The sequence below is a fragment of the Tamandua tetradactyla genome, chromosome 10 (genome assembly GCF_023851605.1).
Source record: "Tamandua tetradactyla isolate mTamTet1 chromosome 10, mTamTet1.pri, whole genome shotgun sequence".
Classification (NCBI taxonomy): Eukaryota; Metazoa; Chordata; class Mammalia; order Pilosa; family Myrmecophagidae; genus Tamandua; species Tamandua tetradactyla.
The window spans coordinates 1,727,147-1,739,953 of NC_135336.1; the positions used below are offsets into that span (position 1 = coordinate 1,727,147).

Below are 12,807 nucleotides of genomic sequence, written 5' to 3' on the forward strand. Positions count from 1 at the left end.
AATTCTTCTATTTCTAGCTTTCTTTCTCACTTCTTGCTTCATAAAACTCCTCACTAACCTCATCACAATAATATTGAAAAATATTGCAGCCTCCATGGCAACCAAACTTTTACTTTTATCCCATGCCCCCATCAGCCCCCAGCTTCACTGTCTCAAAACAATTTCCCCATCTCATCAAGAAGCAGATACAGAAAACTGAGCATTGTCTCTATCCCCCACTAATAAAGATACTAGAATGTTAAGTCTGAAGGACAGAAAAAGGTACCCCCCATTTCCTAAGACAATGTCACTAAGTAGGATCAAAACCTATAGTCCTAGGTCTACTCCCTGCAACCACAAATGAGTGGCCTGCTCTGAAAACAATATAGAATTGAAATCCATAGTTCTAAGATGACCCTCCATGATCACAGTTAGCCTGTCCTGAAAACAATGTCACATAGCAGAATAGAAACTTACCATGCCAAATGTTTTCACACCAACTCTCCACACTCAAGCAATAAATCCCTATCCTCCATTGCTCTAGTGTGGCTGCTCCCTCTGAACTACCCAAGTGGTTCTATTTCTTCCTGAAATAAAACCTTTACCTGAGCTCCTTCATTCTCACCTTATTCTTGGTGAGTTTGCCTTTCAGTTTGATATATATGCAACACACCATCATTTTCTTCATTAAATGAGTAAAAAGTAATTCTTCATCAGTAATTAAAAATCCTGGAAAAATATTTTGAACACTGAAAGAATATATTTGGTAGCATGAAAGGATGAATTCCAGAAACCATGACAAGATACAGAAAAAGCATTTAGCTAAAATCAGAAGATATTTTGTCATGGCAACTTCTTAAGTATACTTTATAAATAAATTCAACTCTGGGCAGTCTCCATAATAATGTGGCTCTAAAATACCTGTAGCATTGTTTGGACATGGACATTTTCTAGATAATTTAATTATATCCTTTCTATTCTAAATAAGATGTTCAACATATTTGAAATACATGACCAAGAAAATACAAACATTGATCATAGAACCTTTATTGTCTCATGCCTTTATCCATAAGGATTGAAAAACTTACTTATCTGTTAGATTATTCAATACAAGTGTAAGCTCATTATTGTAAAAAAAATATGATAATTTGTATTATTTTCCTGTATTGAGCATTAGGGATACTAATATGATTTAAAGACATAGTACTTCAGATATTGTTTCCAAAGGAAAAAGGATTTGTCATGATGTGTGCCACAACAGTAGTGTGATTCATATTCCCCTGTGATTAGAAGAAACTCTTTCATTTAGTCAAGTTGGATTTGAGACTAAAGGAGCAGGTGAAACTCTCATAAGTGGTATCTTATTTCCTACTCTACTTATAAAATCAATTTACCATAAGAAAATGAAGAATGGATTTTGTAGGAAACTCTGCAGAAGTAATTAAGTCAAAGAGACACTGTCATGGCTCTTTTTCAGGTAATGCTTCTGTTTGCCAGGATCATTCTGGATAATGCTGTAGATTGATTTTGTCTTTTACATGTCTCCTCACTTTGCCAGGAAGTGAAGAGAATCTATCAGCATGGCCAACGTCACCTCGGTGTTAGTATTCCTTCTGGTAAGTTCTTTTGATGTCCTGGAGCTGTAGGTTTTATATGATGTGCTCTTCTTAGTGATGTAACTGACAGCTGTAAATGAGTAACCTTATCATCATCACTCTCATCACTCTAGATCTTCAATTCTATATACCCATATACTTCCTCATAAAATAGATGTCCTTCTTGGATATCTTCCTTGTGTCAGTCCCAACCGCGAAATTCATTGTCAACAGTCTAACTCACAGCTACTCCATTTACGTTTAGAATGGGCTTTCCAACTACTTTTAACGACTTCTTTTTCAGCAGATGAGATATTTATCCTCCCAACCATGTCTTATGACTGCTACATAGCCATCTGTTAACCTTTGCACTATTCTGTCATGATGGATGGTGGCACTTGTGTGATAATGGGTTATTAGATGATTATTTGGAGCCATGTGCACAGCTGGTACATTTTTCATGCTCTTCTGTGGCTTCAATGTGATTCCACAGTTTTTGTGTAATGTTCCCTCAGTATTAAGGTTTTTCTGCTCTGAAACATTCATGATAGTTTATGCAAGTATTTGGAATGTTATGTGTTTATGTGTGTCTTACTTAATCTGTATTGTGATTTCTTATATTTATATTTTCTCCACTGTGCTGAAAGTTCCTGCCACAACACGTCAGTCAAAAGCTTTCTCTACATGCTTCCCCATCTCACAGTACCTACTTTTTTTAATGTTATGGCTTATTTTATCTCTAGTCATCTTAAAATACACCATCAGTTACTGTCAAGCTGCTTTCTATCCTCTACACTGTAATACCTCCAGTACTTAGCTCTTTAGTTTACAACCTGAGAAACAAGGACATGAAAAAAACTCTAATGAAGTTGCTGTCAAAAACACTCATTCAAAAGGCTTGCTACATTTAGCACATCTCCCTCTGAGGGAAGCAGTTCTGTTTCCATTTTTTTGATATTCTAAAAAGTCATTTTATGTATGTTATTCATAGATCATGAATGAATGATTCAATTTATGAATGTAAAATGATTGAGTTCATAAAAAATGGTATAGTACCATGAAAAGGATTTAAGCTACCAAGGTGAAATTCATACATAAATTCCCTGAAGGTCTTAACTGTCTAGTGATAAGGTACAGAGAGAAGCAGGTGACAATAATGTAGTAGTCAAAGGACCATAAAATCAGTGTGCCAAGATCCACAAAAACTCAGGAAAGCAACTTTAAGCAAAGATAAATTCATGGAGTAATTTGCATCAAGGCAAGTTCTCAAAGATGGAATGTGTTCATATAGGTAGGTAGAATTTTACAAAAGATACCAAGCAGATGTTTTAAATTATAAGATCTGTGTGTGTCTTTGTGTCTACAGGCCTCAAATTCAGAAGAGCCTCATTTCTCCTTGTGTTAACATTAATGTTATTTTTTACATCATTATCTGAGTCTAAAAGAAGCTATGAAATGTGTTGACATTACAGCAGAAGGTGCTCAATTGTAATGGACTTGCTCTATTTTGTCTATATACAACACATAGAATGTGAAAATTTCTTCTTTATCTTCTATGTAAGCTATCTAAATATTCTATGTCTTACAAAAATTATTTTCTTTGTGCTTTTGTCTGAAAGCTGTCAGAATGTGATATACCAGAAATGGTACAGCTTTTAAAAAGAAAATGCCAAGTTTCAAGTTTACAGTTCTAAGTCCTTGAAAATGCCCAAATTAAGGCACGACTATGAAAATGTCCAAATTAAGACATTGAGGGAAAAATACCTGGGTTCAAGAAGGCTGATGATGTTCAGCTGAAAAGGTACCTGGTGATGTCTGCTAGCTTTTAGTCCTCATTTAATGTCTTCCCAGGGGCATATTTCTTCTGCTACAGATGTCTGTGACTCTGTGGTCTTTGTTGGTTCTGGGGGCTCTAAAGCTTCTTCAAAAATGGTTCCCTCTTAAAGGACTCCAGTAAGCAACTCCACCTTAAATAGGTATAGACATACCTCCATGGAGATTTCCATGGAGATCATCTAATCAAAAGTTACCACCCACTGAAGTTTTAACTGACTCCACAGCTTTGTCTTTTCCAGAATGTCACACAGTTGGAATCAGACAGTACATGACTTTTTCAGACTGGTTTCTTTCACAGAGCAATATACCTTTAAAGTTCCTTCATAGCCTGATTACTCTACTATTTTCATTGCTGAATTGTATGGATCAACCACAATATATTTGTGTTTTCACCTATTAAGAGGTGTCTTGGTTGCTTATAATTTTTGGCAATTATGAATAAAGCTGCTATAAATATAAATGTGCATGTTTTTGTGTGGACACATGCTGTCATCTCATTTGAGTAAATACCTCAGAACACAATTGTTAGGCTGTATTGTTCACCTATCTTGAGTTTTGTAAGAAGCTGTCAGGCTGTTTTCCAAAGTTGCTGCACCACCAACATTGAAAGAGTGTTCCTATCAATCCATATCCTTACCAGAATTTGGGGTTGGCAGTGTTTTTGGATTTTAGCCATCCTAGTATGGTATGGTAGTATCATATTGTTAGTTTAATTTTCAGTTGCCTATTGATATATGATGTTCAACATATTTTCATATGACTATTTTCTATCTATATATGTTCTTTGGTGAGGTAGATGCCCAGAACTTTGGTCCATTTTTTAATATGCTTGTTTTTTTTCTTAATGTTGAATTTTAAGATTCATTATATATTTTTGGACACAGGAACTTTATCAGATATTTGTTTTGCAAGTATTTTATCAAAGCCTATGGACTTTTTCATTATATTAGCAATGACTTTCACAGAGGAGAGACTTTACAATTTTTATCTAAGTTTAACTTAATTTTTTTCTTTCATCAGTTTTATTTTGGTGCTGAATCTGAAAATTTATCAGCAAACACTTTGCCACTTATATTTTCTCTTATATTATCATCTAGAAGCTTTATAGTTTTGCATTTTACATTAATATCTATGGTCCAGTTTGAATTAATTTTTGTGAGAGATGTAGGATCTATGTCTAGGATAATTTCTTTTTCTTGGATGTCCAGTTGTTCCAACATCATTTGTTGAAAAGACTATCTATACTCAATTGAATTCCTTGTTCCTTTATTAAAGATATGTTTACTATATTTATGTGGATCTATTTTGGGGAAGATATATTTGACTATTTTTTCAGGAGCACCACCTCATCTTGATTACAGTAACTTTATAGTATGTCTTAAAGTTGAGAGGACCTCTACCAGTTTTTGAATATGTTTTTCTCATTAATGTTTCTCATAATTAATTCAATTTTCCAAAAATACTTTTGGCACTTGGATTAAATAGAAAAGCAGATATTGTTTCTCAGTCACATAAAACCTGATTTAATCACTGATCTACTTTGAAAGCTGCCTGAAATGTGATATACCAGAAACAGAATGGCTTTTGAAAAGAGGAATTTAATAAGTCATTAGTTTATGGTTCTAAGGCTGGGAAAATGTCCAAAGTAAAGGAAAGTTGCAATCTAAGATTGAAATGTCCAATCTAAAGCATCCGGGGAAAGATACATTTGTTCAAGACGACCAATGATGTTCAGTGTTTCTCTCTCAAGTGGAAAGGCACATGGTGAAAATGGCAATGTCTGTTAGTTTTCTCTCCAGAATTTTTGTTTCATGAGGCTCCCCCAGGGACATTTTTCTTTTTTGTTTCCAAAGGTCTTTGGCTGCTGGACTCTCTAGCTTTATCTAAAAATAGTTCCCTCTAAAAATGCTCCAGTAAGTAACCCCACCTTGAATGCATGCAGACACATCTTCATGTAACCCATCTGATCAAAAGTTACCATTCACAATTGAGTGGGTCACATTTCCATGGGAACAATCAAAAAGCTCCTACCCAGTAATATTGAATGAGGATTAAAGGGAACATGGCTTTTCTGGGGTACGCCTGATTCAAACCGGCACAATCATCTAACCAAATATCCTCTGAAAACTTTGATTTTACCACTCTGAAATCAGAACCCAGCAGTAAAAATTACTGTCAAAATATATCTTTAAGAATTTCCAGAAAGCCCACAAAAATTCAACCAATTATTCGTTTACCATAAGAAAGGTGCTAAGCAGAATTACATCTGTTTGATGTGTACCTATTGTTGAGTTACATTTGCAGAGCTGTCATAACAGAAGAGATTTTAGCTTTTCTCCATTAAGTTTGAACTGATAAAATTTGTGTTTACTTAAATACTATAAAAATATATTCTTTAGGGAATGTTCCTATAGAGTTTTCAATGACTCATTGTCTTTCAATGCCTCAATGCCTAAAAATAGGTTTTTACTTGGGAAATCACTGAAAAAATTGTTTTTTACCTGTAGAAATTAGCAGCTTGTAAATGTAGATGGAATGGCATAATTTTAAAAATTATCTTTTTAAACACATGTTATAATTGAGTCAACAAGAATCAACAATTGGTGCTAAAGCCATTAAGGTGTGGTAATAGAAAGATATATTTTCATAGCAACATGATTTCAAAAATGAATCACATTTTATAAATTTACAATAGAGAGAATTTATGGATACCTCCCTAAACAAGTAATTGATATTAGTATGAATAGGGTAGTGAAATGGTGGTTCGGTGGCAGAATTCTCACCTGCCATACAGGAGACCTGGGTTTGATTCCCATTGTCTGCCCATGCAAAAAGAAAAATTAGTATTAATAACAGTCATCTCTTTGGATGTGTTGCAATTAGTAGAACACATAATCTTTGAATTTTTATTTTCAAAAATGTTTAACTGGATTCAAATAAAGACCAAGATCTGACTTCTGATTTACATGAAAGCAGGATTGAGAAATACATATAACAATACAATGAGAAACAACTGGACTGATCCAGCATATGGGATATTTTAAAATTGACTGGACTCTTCAAAAAAACAAAATTACAAGGGAAAATGAGCAAGTGGAAATCATTGATTAAAAGATAATGAAATGCAATTTCTTGCATTTTGATTGTTTGGATACCAATTGCTCTGAATGCTATTCCAACAGGAGTTAGTGATTTCTGAAACACTATTGTAATTTTTCTGCCTTATATCAGGATGTCTGACAAAGCAAATGTCTCAAAAGTTAAAAAGAAATCCATGAAGAAATATTGATGATGAAGAAATGGAGCTGTCAAAGAAAAAGGTGAGAAACACAATGGAAAAAATTTAAAAGCACCCAAAACATCTTCATTTGAAGGAAAACAAATCATACTAATCTGAAACAGATAAAAAGAACATCCATCAAGGAAAAAACCTGGCAACCTCTTTCAAAGAGTAGCAGAGGATATTTAAAATCAATGATGGCAACAGTAATAAGAGAAATTTTGAGTAACAATGTTAAAGAAATCAAATAAATCCAATATCATTTCAACTGTCTGGAGAAAAGATTGCTAAAACTGTGCGAAACACTTGGAAGTCCCTCCAAAAAAGCAGGAAAAAAATTACCTAATGAGTCTAGCCTACTGTAAATGGAAAGGGCACAGCACAGAAATAATGAATAAGGTCCAGCAATCTTGCAGGAAGAAATTATTTAGAGGAGACCGCAGAGTCAATGACTGAGAATAATCAAAGCCTCATAAGCAAATTTCACATTCTGACAAATGGGATGGTAGAAGAGGAGGAAAATGTAAAACATGTGTTTCAAATGGATAGTACTTAGGTAATCTCTCCTCCAAAAATGTTCAAAAAGGACTCAAAGCACCAATACTTCAGAAAGATATTTGATGCTAATTCTAAACCAGAATGCTGTTCTAGAAGACATGGAAGTGGTTCGTAATTCATCCAAGCTGAAGGACATTAACTTTCATTGAAGAAGCCTGTAAGAGACTGGATTCCTCTTACAAGTTTTTATATGAACTTTCTTCATACTAATTTAGACTTTATGGATTTACATAACTTTTCCCCTACAATGATATTTCAGAGGCTCAGACTTCTGTGGGAATTATTGTCCCTTAATAATTACATGCATTTTAAAATTAGCCTGTGCTGATCTGCCATAAGTATTTGGTGAAATCCTGGAGACCCTGTTTTAGCAAGTGGCATCCCTGTCAAATCACTTTTATTATATTCCCACATCTCTCATTATTTGCCTGGAACCAGAAAATAAGAACTTCCACAGTCTGTTAGTTAATAATAGCTGAATGGAGGTGTATTAGTTAGGGTTCTCTAGAGAAACAGAATCAACAGGGAACACTTGCAAATATAAAAATTATAAAAGCGTCTCACATGACTACAGGAATGCAGAGTCCAAAATCTGCAGGGCAGGCCGTGAAGCCAATGATTCCGATGGAGGGTCTGGATGAACTCCATAGGGGAGGCTCACCAGCCAAACCAGGAAGAGAGCCCGTCTCATCTGAATCTTCCTTAACATCACTCATTGCAGAAGACATGCCCCCTTGGCTGATTACAAATGGAATCAGCTGTGAATGCAGCTGACATGATCATGATCTAATTCTATGAAATGTCCTCATTGCAACAGACAGGCCAGCACTTGCCCAACCACCACGTGGCCAAGTTGACACATGAACCTGACCATCACAGTCCACCCCTTGTCAACTTGGCAACTATACCTATAACCTTGAACCATACCTAATTTCTAAGTAAAAAACAATAAAACACACATTATTTTTCTTTCACCTAACAATACATAACTGTCCTGCATATAACTGGAAGCACATTAAATATCTCCAGAATATGGTGCAAATCCTTGGGTAATATTCATTCTTAAACTTGATATCTTACAACCTAAGTAGTATAACACGAACAAAACAGCATTACAGTTCTCATTTCTGCAACTGATCATGTGGTCGAAGTTCATATTTATCACTTCCTACTTCCAATACCCAATCCATGTTCCCTTTATGCTCAGCAAGCACTTCAGCTGGCCATGGTTCTTTGTCTGGTGGGGTGACCCAAACTGTCATTCCTGAAGTTTCAGATGCACCGGTAGTTCTGCCTGGATTGGGTTGTAGCAGTATTCCATTGATTTTAATCACAGGGCATGGTAGTACTAAAACATGCCCTAAGGGGTCGCCTATATTTCAAACACTTCTTTACCTCATTTATGTAATTGCATCCTACTTTCTCTTGATAGTAAGGGTCAATCACCTCAGACAATAATGTAAGCCCCTTGTTGGCTTGTTGATCCAGTGGCAAACGTAGCCCAAAGTGACCAGGTGTCAGTCTTAACTTCCAGTTCAGTGGAATCATTGTTGTTTCTCCTGGTGTTAGCACTCTCCCTTTTGGAACTAGAACCTGTAGACCAGCAGAGTTCAGGGTCGCAGACAGAGAGGAAGCAAAAATTTTCCTAGTGGATCACTAGGGGTAATAGTGAGTGGTACCACTCCCATTTCCAGCCCTTGGTTCCTGGACTCATGGATCCTGGCTATGGGAGAAACAGCACCATGCAGCAGACACTGATTCAGAGCATATACAGCTTCCTGGAGAACAGTACCTCAGCCTTTCAAGGTAGTGCCCCCTAGTTGGCACCATAATTGAGCTTTCAAAAGACCATTCCACTGTTCTATCAATCCAGTTGCTTCTGGATGATGGGAAACATGGTAAGACCAGAGAATTCCATGAGCATGTGCCCATTCCCACACTTCATTTGCTGTGAAGTGTGTTCCTTTATCAGAAGCAATACTATGTGGAATCCCATGATGCTGAATAAGGCATTCTGTAAGCTCATGGATGGTAGTTTTGGCAGAAGCATCACGTGCAGGGAAAGCAAACTCATATCCAGAGTATGTGTCTATTTCAGTTAGAACAAATCACTGCCCATTCCATGAAGGAAGTGGTCCAAAGTAATTAACCTACCACCATGTAGCTGGTTGGTCACCTTGGGGAATGGTTCCATATCAGGGGCTGAGTGCAGTTCCCTGCTGCTGGTATATTGAGCACTCAGCAATGGCTGTAGCCAAGTAAGCCTTGATGAGTGGAAGTCCATGTTGCTGAGCCCATGCATAACCTCCATCCCTACCACCATGACCACTTTGTTCATGAGCCCATTGGGCAATGACAGGAGTTGCTGGGGAAAGAGGCTGACTGGTACAACAGAACAGGTCATCTTATCCACTTGATTATGAGAACCTTCTTCTGCTGAGGTCACCCTCTGGTGTGCATTCACATGGGACACAAATATGTTCATGTTTTTAGCCCACTAAGAAAGGTCCATCCACATACTTCTTCCCCAGACCTCTTTGTCACCAATTTTCCAATTATGGTCTTTCCATGTCCCTGACCATCCAGCCAAACCATTAGCAACTGCCCACGAGTCAGTATACAAATGTACCTCTGGCCAGTTTTCCTTTCAAGAAAAATGAACCCACAGGAGCACTGCTCAAAGTTGTGCCCACTGAGAGGATTTCCCCTCACCACTGTCCTTCAAGGACACCCCAGAAAGGGGTTGTAATGCTGAAGCTGTCCACTTTTGGGTGGTATCTACATATCATGCTGAACCATCTGTAAACCAGGCCCGAGTTTTCTCTTCCTCAGTCAATTCACTGTAACTCCCCAAAAGGCCATAGCTCTTTTCTGGGAAAGAGAAGATAAAGTGGCAGGAATGGAAACCATAGGTATTTGGGCCACTTCTTCATGTAACTTACTTGTGCCTTCAGGACCTGCTCTGGCCCTATCTCATATATACCCCTTTCATTTTAAAATAGAGTGCTTCTGTGCATGCCCAACTTTATGGCTTGATGGGTCAGACAATGCTCAGCTCATGATAGGCAATTCAGGTCTCATGGTAACTTGGTGGCCAATGGTTAAGCATTCAGTCTCTACTAAAGTCCAGTAGCAGGCCAAAAGCTGTTTCTCAAAAGGAGAGTAGTTATCTGCAGCAGATGGTAAGGCTTTTCTCCAAAATCCTAAGGGTCTCCATTGTGATTCTCCTATAGGGGCCTACCAAAGGCTGCAGACAGCATCTCTATTTGCCACTGACACTTCCAGCACCATTGAACCTGCTGAATCATATGGCCCAACTACAGCAGCCTGGACCCATTGCAGAGCCTCCTCTTGTTCAGGTGCCCACTCAAAATTAGCAGCTTTTCTAGTCACTCAATAAATGGGCCGAAGTAGCACACCCAAATGAGGAATATTTTGTTTGTTTTTTGTTATTTTTAATTTATTTATTTATTAATTTTAAAAAAAATTAACAAGCAAACTAAAATATTAACATGTAATCATTCCATTCTACATATATAATCAGTATTTCATAATATCGTCACTTAGTTGCATATTCATCATTTCTTAGAACATTTATATCAATTCAGAAAAACAAATAAAAAGACAACAGAAAAAGAAATAAAACAGAAACAGAAAAAAAGATTATGCATACCATATCCCTTATCTCTCACTTTCGTTGTTCACTAGCATTTCAAACTAAATTTATTTTAAGATTTGTTCCCCCTGTTACTTATTTTTATTCCATATGTTCTACTCATCTGTTGACAAGGTAGATAAAAGAAGGATCAGACACAAGGTTTTCACAATCACGCAGTCATGTTGTGAAAGCAATATCACTATTCAATCATCATCAAGAAACATGGCTACTGGGACACAGAGCTACATTTTCAGGCAATTCCCTCCAGCCTCTCCATTACAGCTTGAATAACAAGGTGGTATCTCCTTAATGCATGGGAATAACCTATAGGATAACCTCTTGAGTCTGTTTGGAATCTCTCAACCATTGATACTTTGTCTCATTTCACTCTTCCCCCATTTTGATCGAGAAGGTTCTCTCAATCCCTTGATGCTGAGTCTTATCTCATTCTAGGGTTGTTTTAGTTTGCTAGTTGCAGGAATGCAATATACCAGAAACGGAATGACTTTTAACAAGGGAAATTTAACAAGTTGCTAGTTTACAGTTCTAAGGCCAAGAAAATGTCCCAATCAAAACAAGTCTATAGAAATGTCCAATTTAAGGCATCTGTGGAAAAATACCTTGGTTCAAGAAGGCCAACGATGTTCAATGTTTCTCTCTCAGCTGGAAGGGCACATGCAAACATGACAGCATCTGCTGGTTTTCACATGGTTCTAACAAAAAGGGACTCCCTCCCAAAATATTTCCTCTTTTAAAGGATTCCAGCAAGCAATTCCACCTTCAGTGGGTGAAGACACACCTCCATGGAAATCATCTAATCAAAAGTTACCACCCACAATTGTGTGGGTCACATCTTCATGGAAACAATCAAAATGCTCCCACACAGCCATATTGAATGAGGATCAAAAGGCATGGCTTTTCTGGGGTCCACCACAGGTTCAGACCAGCACAAGGGTTTTTCTCAATCCCTTGATGCTGAGTTTCAGTTCATTCTAGGATTCCTGTCCCACTTTTCCAGGAAGGTCCACACCCCTGGGAGTCATGTCCCCCATAGACAGGGAGAGGGTGGTGAGTTTGCATGCTGTGTTGGCTGGAGAGAGAGGCCACATTTGAGCAACAAAAGAGGCTCTCTTGGGGGTGACTCTTAGGCCTAAATTTTAAGTAGACTTGACCTATCCTTTGTGGGGTTAAGTATCGTATGAACAAACCCCAAGACTGGGGGCTCAGCCTATAGCTTTCGTTGTCCACACTACTTGTGAGAATATCAATAATTCCACTTGGGAAAGTTGAATTTCTTCTCATTCTCACCATTCACTGAAGGGGGCTTTGCAAATACTTTTCCACTCACTGATTGAATCACTCTGAGATATATTGGGACATCACTCTGGACAAACCAACAAAATCTCATGTCCTACCTGAGATTCCAAGTACTTATGGTGTTCAATCAAGCATCTACATAAGTTATGTTAGGAAATGCACTAGCCAAAATACAAATTTGGTAGCAAATAAACATTTTCTTTGCTTTAGTCTCACACATAAATTGAAATTTTAAAATATTAATTACCATTTATTTTCAGCACCCTGCAGTAATAACATTTCTTTGTTCTTCCTCATGCACAAACATTTTAAAAATCTGTACATTTAATCATTATTATTATACACTCTAGGCATTCTTAGATTATTCCATCCCAAATGAAGAATATGTTGCTGCCAAAACCCAAAAACACAAACAAGGCATTGTGCCTCTTTTTGGGTCATAGGAGGGGCCAGATGCAGCAACTTCTCCTTCTCCTTAGAAGGGATATCTCAACATGCCCCACACCATTGGACACCTAGAAATTTCACTGAGGTGGAAGGCCCCTGTATTTTTGTTGGATTTATCTCCCATCCCTTGACATGCA

General features: G+C 37.2%; 2 pseudogenes; both read left to right on the plus strand.

Annotated features, from left to right (window-relative positions):
* The first annotated feature begins 1,749 nt into the window (after nucleotides 1-1,749).
* On the plus strand, nucleotides 1,750-2,485 carry LOC143648891 (olfactory receptor 14A2-like; annotated as a pseudogene).
* Nucleotides 2,486-2,846: 361 nt separating this feature from the next.
* On the plus strand, nucleotides 2,847-7,458 carry LOC143648892 (centromere protein Q pseudogene; annotated as a pseudogene).
* Nucleotides 7,459-12,807: the final 5,349 nt, after the last annotated feature.